This window comes from Carassius gibelio, chromosome A21 (genome assembly GCF_023724105.1).
Source record: "Carassius gibelio isolate Cgi1373 ecotype wild population from Czech Republic chromosome A21, carGib1.2-hapl.c, whole genome shotgun sequence".
Lineage (NCBI taxonomy): Eukaryota > Metazoa > Chordata > Actinopteri > Cypriniformes > Cyprinidae > Carassius > Carassius gibelio.
In genome coordinates this window covers 14468192-14474276 of record NC_068391.1, presented here as the reverse complement: position 1 = coordinate 14474276, position 6085 = coordinate 14468192, and positions in this window count along the sequence as shown.

The window sequence follows — 6085 nt, the reverse complement described above, 5'->3', positions numbered from 1 at the left end:
CTCTCTTTATCAGCATACTGGATCAACACCATGGGACTGAAATTAACATTCATTAGTGGTTGCTCTGGGAAGAGTATATTTACAGGAGTGCATTATTACATGTGTGTGTGTGTGTGTGTGTGCACTGCACAACATGTTCCCCCACCAGTAGGTTTTCCAGCACAGTTCCGTCCTTCACCGGCTCCGTCCTGCTTTGTGTCAGTCGTCTGCCATCTGATGTCTTTGAGAGCCGCTTATTTACTCGTCGTCCCACAGCAAGTCTTCATAATGACATCAGATTCGGCTGTAAGATCGGCCGTGTCCAGATAACTCCCTCCGTTTGTGTTCATTCAGTCATTGACCTTCATGAACGCAAATGAGTTTATATCTGCGATGGAAATTGCGCTGTGATAAAATGAAAGGCCTTGATTGAGGTCAGAGGAGGGAATGAAAAGTTAAAGAGTCACTGAGATGAAGACGAGCCTGTCAGAAAAGATAGTTGGAGCTTTATGTCATGCTCCATTCTGGGCCAGTCACTTCACTGACATTGAAAAGAAGTCATCATTGCTGGCCCAATTGTAATTTGTGATATCCTAATCTGAACCTCTCAGTATACAGACCTTTCTCATGCTTATAGGAAAACACTGCTCATGCTAAAATGATAAAGTTACTATTGTGAAACCATTAGGTTCCCCTTCGAATTGTGTCAAAGTTCACACTAGTGACCTATACGGTATGCAGAATGCTGTATAATAAAGACTTTGGCAGGCAACTTACAAAATCTATAGAAAGCAAAGCTACAAGGACATTGTAGTTTGTTCAAAGATAAAAATTGTCAGAATTTTAAATTTTTTAGCCCAGCTTTGTTCAGAAATTCTTGTTCTCTCTCTTTACCCCCCACCCCACCTCTCTCTTTTTTTATTTTTCTCAAACACAGTAGGACCCCAATTAATTTTTACTTGCCACACCTAACATTCCTTATTTCTCTAGTATTACATTTTAGGCACTTCATTGGTGTGGACCACGAGAGGGAAACAAAGGCCAGCCGAGTGACGTTGCTGTCGAAGAAGACAGGACAAGGTCTTACAAAAAGCTCATGAACTTTGAGTGGTACAGTATTTAGTAAGCTGAAGTCACATGTTCTGCAACTAGATGTTCATGTCGAGTCATAGCATTGGGTTCTGTTCAGTCCAGTTTCGCTGGTGAAGTGTCATTAATAATGCTTTGATAAAAATCCTAATGCTTTAAAGCCATCTCTTGTCCGAGCAATAGTTTTAAGTTGTATTTAATTTTAAAATGTACATTTTAAATCATTAGCTTCTAGCAGTGTTACAATGTTAAGATGCCATTCTACAGTACTTTAATACATTTTACAGTAATAAAGAGCCTATTAAATTACAGTAGGAGTTCTAATATAACTGTAATAGCAGTACTATACTGTAAAGCTTATATTTTCTATGGCATGGTACTGTAATATTTTTACAGTAATAAATCGTTGTTGCAGATTACAGTAGGTACACTGTAGAATAACAGCTTTATGTCAGCAAATGTAGCTGCCAGTAGTTTACTGTCATTTAACAGTGATTTTTAAAAAAAATTTACAGTGAGGATATATTATTTATTTATTATTTTATGAGTTGTATAACATTTATACTACAAAACAATATAGGGATCAAAGGCTGTCAAGCTCCAATAGATGACCAAAAAACAAAAATGGTACCATAAAAATAGTCCCTACAACTTTATTGCAAATCTTTGGAAGTGATATGGTTATGAACCAGTGATAATTGGTGTTTGGCATAATGATGCACCCGATTTTGAATATGCACAAGCACAAATGATCAGTTGATAACACTGATTCTTTGCATAGCACAGTACTAATGAATGGCTTAAAAAGACTTTAGAACATAGTGTTTTATAGTTTGTTTGTGATTTTGTTGCACATAACTTTTTGTTCAATGGAAGAAAAAGTCAAACCAGTTTATAATGTCATGAGGTAAATGATGATTACATTTTCCTTTTATTTATTTATTATATTATATTTGATGACAATGGTGGCTAATACCAAGTTGTCAACGTTTTAATGTAGTAACAAAACCTGTAATATAGGATTCTAGCCAAAGTATTACCTTTTTTGCAAGGGGTGAGTAATTCCTAGTACTGATATTCCAGAAGAATTATTACAGATTTGCAGAGCTCATGAGCTAGCAAATGATTTTATTATACAGTCAATTTAACGACAGGAACCATTTCACTCATTTCAGGAAGTGGTTGGTGTGCCTATTTGAACTTCAGAGCCGCAGAAGAAGCCTAACAAACTTCATCAAATAGTCATCCAGAACAGAACAAAGTCATTATCATTACCGTCCGTAATCACTTACGACACTCAGCGTTTGATCCAGAGCTTCAGAACCACTTTGAAGACGAAGCTCCACAATGGAAGCCATCCAATATATTCAATCAGCTGAGGCCGCCCGTCCGTTCTGGCACACGATCAATACGGCTGACACAAGACACTCTTCGCTGCATGTGTAATGCCTGTAAGAGGGGCAGGGATGTGTGGGCAGGAAACACTGCGGTTCTGATTGACAGGGTTGGAGATTGGATCTACAGTACTCGCACCATCTTCCCTCTCACTCTCTCTCTCTCTCTCCATCCCTTATCTGTTCACGCCACTTTGCAGTTTTAAATCCCAATCTCAACGTTTTCATTTCATTTCTGCCTTCCCCCACTCCTCTCGGCACCCACCGCCTCACCTCCTCTCTTTCCCGCTGTTCACTATGACTTGTTTTCCCCCGTCGTTCCTGTGGCGAGACACAGCTAATGCATTTGTTTATATCCTTCCTCTTCCACAAATAGAAACTATTACAGTGGAGTCGGACGCCAGCGGTGGGCGTGAGGGTGCATGGCTGATTTTAGTTCTCTGCTCATTCCGGCTGCATTAGCGTGCCATGGTGGAGGGGTCTATAAATATGGCAGTCGTGGCTGGTGTTCATGTAAACCCAGCGTCACTAAACAGAACCAGGCTGTGCTTTGGCCGATTCAGGCTCTGAAGTTTCCCTCTCAATGTCGGGGCGTATAAAGGAGCTTTACGTCCAAGAGTGCTCAATGCTTTATTAGGGTCCTCTCCATTAACCGGGGCAATTGAGCGGAATTCACAAGCCTGGAGGAGAAGGACGGAGAGTTGAAGGAGTATGTGCAGCTGCAGAGAGTAATGAGATAGTAATTAAATCAAGTTATGACTGGCCAGGGTTCAGCTGAAAGGGTTATATTGGGTAACCAGGGCCGGCGAGTGTGGGCATTCATGCATGCTGGCCTGTGGGTGAACACGTCTTACCTGGGCATGTGGAAGAAAGATTTGAAGAAGATTTGAAGAATTGCTCCCTCGGGAATCTATGGCTATGATGTGTCGTGGGTGGAGCTGATGGCTGTAATTTGTACTAAATGGCAGTGAGCTGATAGAAAAGAATGATGTGTAGAAGTCATGATCATTAGATGGAAATTTACACGCACACACACACACACACACACACTGCTGTGCTGCTGGCACCAGCAGGCACAGAGGATGCATGACAGTGTCGGTGCAGGTGTGCAATCAGTCTGTAATGGGGATATGCAAAATGTTCAAGTAGTCTTAACCTTTTTGTTTTGCCGAAAAATACAGAAAAATAATGAAAACTCAGTACAATGCATTAGATACGCAGGATTCCTTCCTTTTGTTAAAAACATCAACAATGAAGTCGCCTTTATTTTTAAAGTGCTTTATGAATGAAAGCAGCTTGTTAAAGCTAATTTATATTAATTTAATATTTTTTTTTACATTATTACTGTATATGTTTCAATAATGCAAACAATAATGAGGACAATAATAAAGTCAAATTTTCAGTTAGAGTCAGTTCATTGTTGAGTCAGTGATTTAATCATTCAGCTCAGTTCTGTTCTCATCCAATAGAGTCTGTGCAGTTAAATCAAAAAGTTACAAGAAGGATGGAAGAAAAAGTTGATGGAAAATTGAACTCAAAAAGGAAAATCTGCCGCTCACCCTCATGACATCTAAGATTTAAATGAGTTTGTTTCTTCATCTGAAAAGACTTGTAGCATCACATCATTTTCATTCCAATGGATGCTCTGCAGTCAATGGGTGCCGTCAGAATAAGAGTCCAAACAGCTGTTGAAAACAATAATGCATAAGTAATCCACATGACTCCAGTCCATCATTAATGTCATCAATCAACCTTAAATATAAAAAAGTTGGCCTATTATAAAAATGCCATAGCCTGCTATTTGTTTGACATTCCATTTATCCAGAGGCATTCTGATTAAACACATGACTTAATCAGAAAACATTTAAAACATATCTCACTATTGTTTTTTCTTTGAAAGTGATCGTAAATGATTTACATATCATAAAAACTGAATGAAAACTGATTGGAAATGTCATCTTGAGACACATATTTTGGACTAATTTAAACTGGACTGCCATTTGTATTTACTCAAAATCAGAACTGAGTTTGGAAAATAGCATACTACCATAGTATTTTTAGTATTTCTGATTAATGTAAAGAAATAGTAAGAGTAGTTTGCCAGTATACTTTCCAGAATTCAACCAGCACTTTCTGTCCACACAGAACGTGGAAATGGAAATCACAAATGCCAATCAAAACTCCTCTTTCGGTCTGTTTGCTTTCACAAAAACTAAGAAATGCTTATTTTGATTTTTTTGTCAACCTTGAGAGATTTGTCATATAATATTTTATAATCTTCCACAATTGGTCACTACAAATGCATGCTTGATGATTAATATGCAATGAGAGCCTACTTTAGTCCAATGACATTATAGTGAGGGCACGGCTACCTGACATTATGCCAAATAAACAAATCAAGTGTAAGACCAAACAAAAAAATTAATCAATCAATCAAATAATAATGAATATAATGTATAATAAACATATTTTAAAAAGTACAAACTGATAAAATAATCAACCTCACTAATAGACTCACAGGTTGTTTGTCCACCATTGTGCCCTCTATAACCAAATACCTGCAGCACCAGGACATTTTCTTTCACTTGAAGCTATAAACTCAACATTTTATGACTAAACTCATTTGCATACATGTAAACAGAGATTCCAACACACACCATTACACATACACACCACTCTGACATCTCATTACCCCAACATGAACACGCATGCATGTGTGCCATACATCATGCAACTCGCACACCCCGGTAGCCAACAGCACACTGTAACCGCAGCAGCTAAATGTCATGGGGCAGATAACAGGCTAAATTAGCATAAGAGAAGAGCCGCCGGGCCATGACGGCGGTCATACCCGGCGCTGACCTCTGTGATTGACAGCTGAGCGAGGGTGCAATGAGAGGTGAGAAAGAAAGTTCCACTGGGGCTTGAAGGTGTATTTACTGTCATTCACCATCATTCTTTTGGGCACTTCAGAATCGGCACCGAGATGTCTTCTATGGCAGATTGGTGTCATCGTCATGCAAAATAGCATGATTGAATGTTAAGACAGCATTACAGGTGTGACTTGAAAAAGACAACTTATCCTGGTGTGTGATGGCGCATTGGTGTAGTAACCTTGCGGTTGACCTCTAAGCGCTTCCGCCTCCATGAGACGTCTAAGATGGAGCGATCGCTTTCGGAATAATCTTTGTAGGAAGTGTAATTAATAGCAGTAATTATAGAGGTGTGATAAGACTTACAAAAGCAGCCTTGACTATCCCGTTATACTTCGCTAACTGTACATGAGTGATATGATATAAACTGAATTCTCTGAGCCCAGTCTGAATTTGGGACGCCATAGCCTTCTTTTGTCACGAAGGCTGACACATATCTTTTAAGACAATATCTTGTGTTGTCAAAGCTATCGTCGCATCTCTCAATACCAACTCTGCATAACTTCACAGCTTTTGTGGTTTAAGAAGAGTGTTAGGGTGAGAAAAAAAGAATCAGTGTGTCATTGTTGGCCTCATCCTCGTGTGTGTAAAATTTGCAGAATCCTGCCACAGGTCTAATAGACTTGTCTTAAGGGGGTGTTTTAACAGGTGAGAAATGGCAGGTTGGAGGGAATGGCGACAGAACGTTTG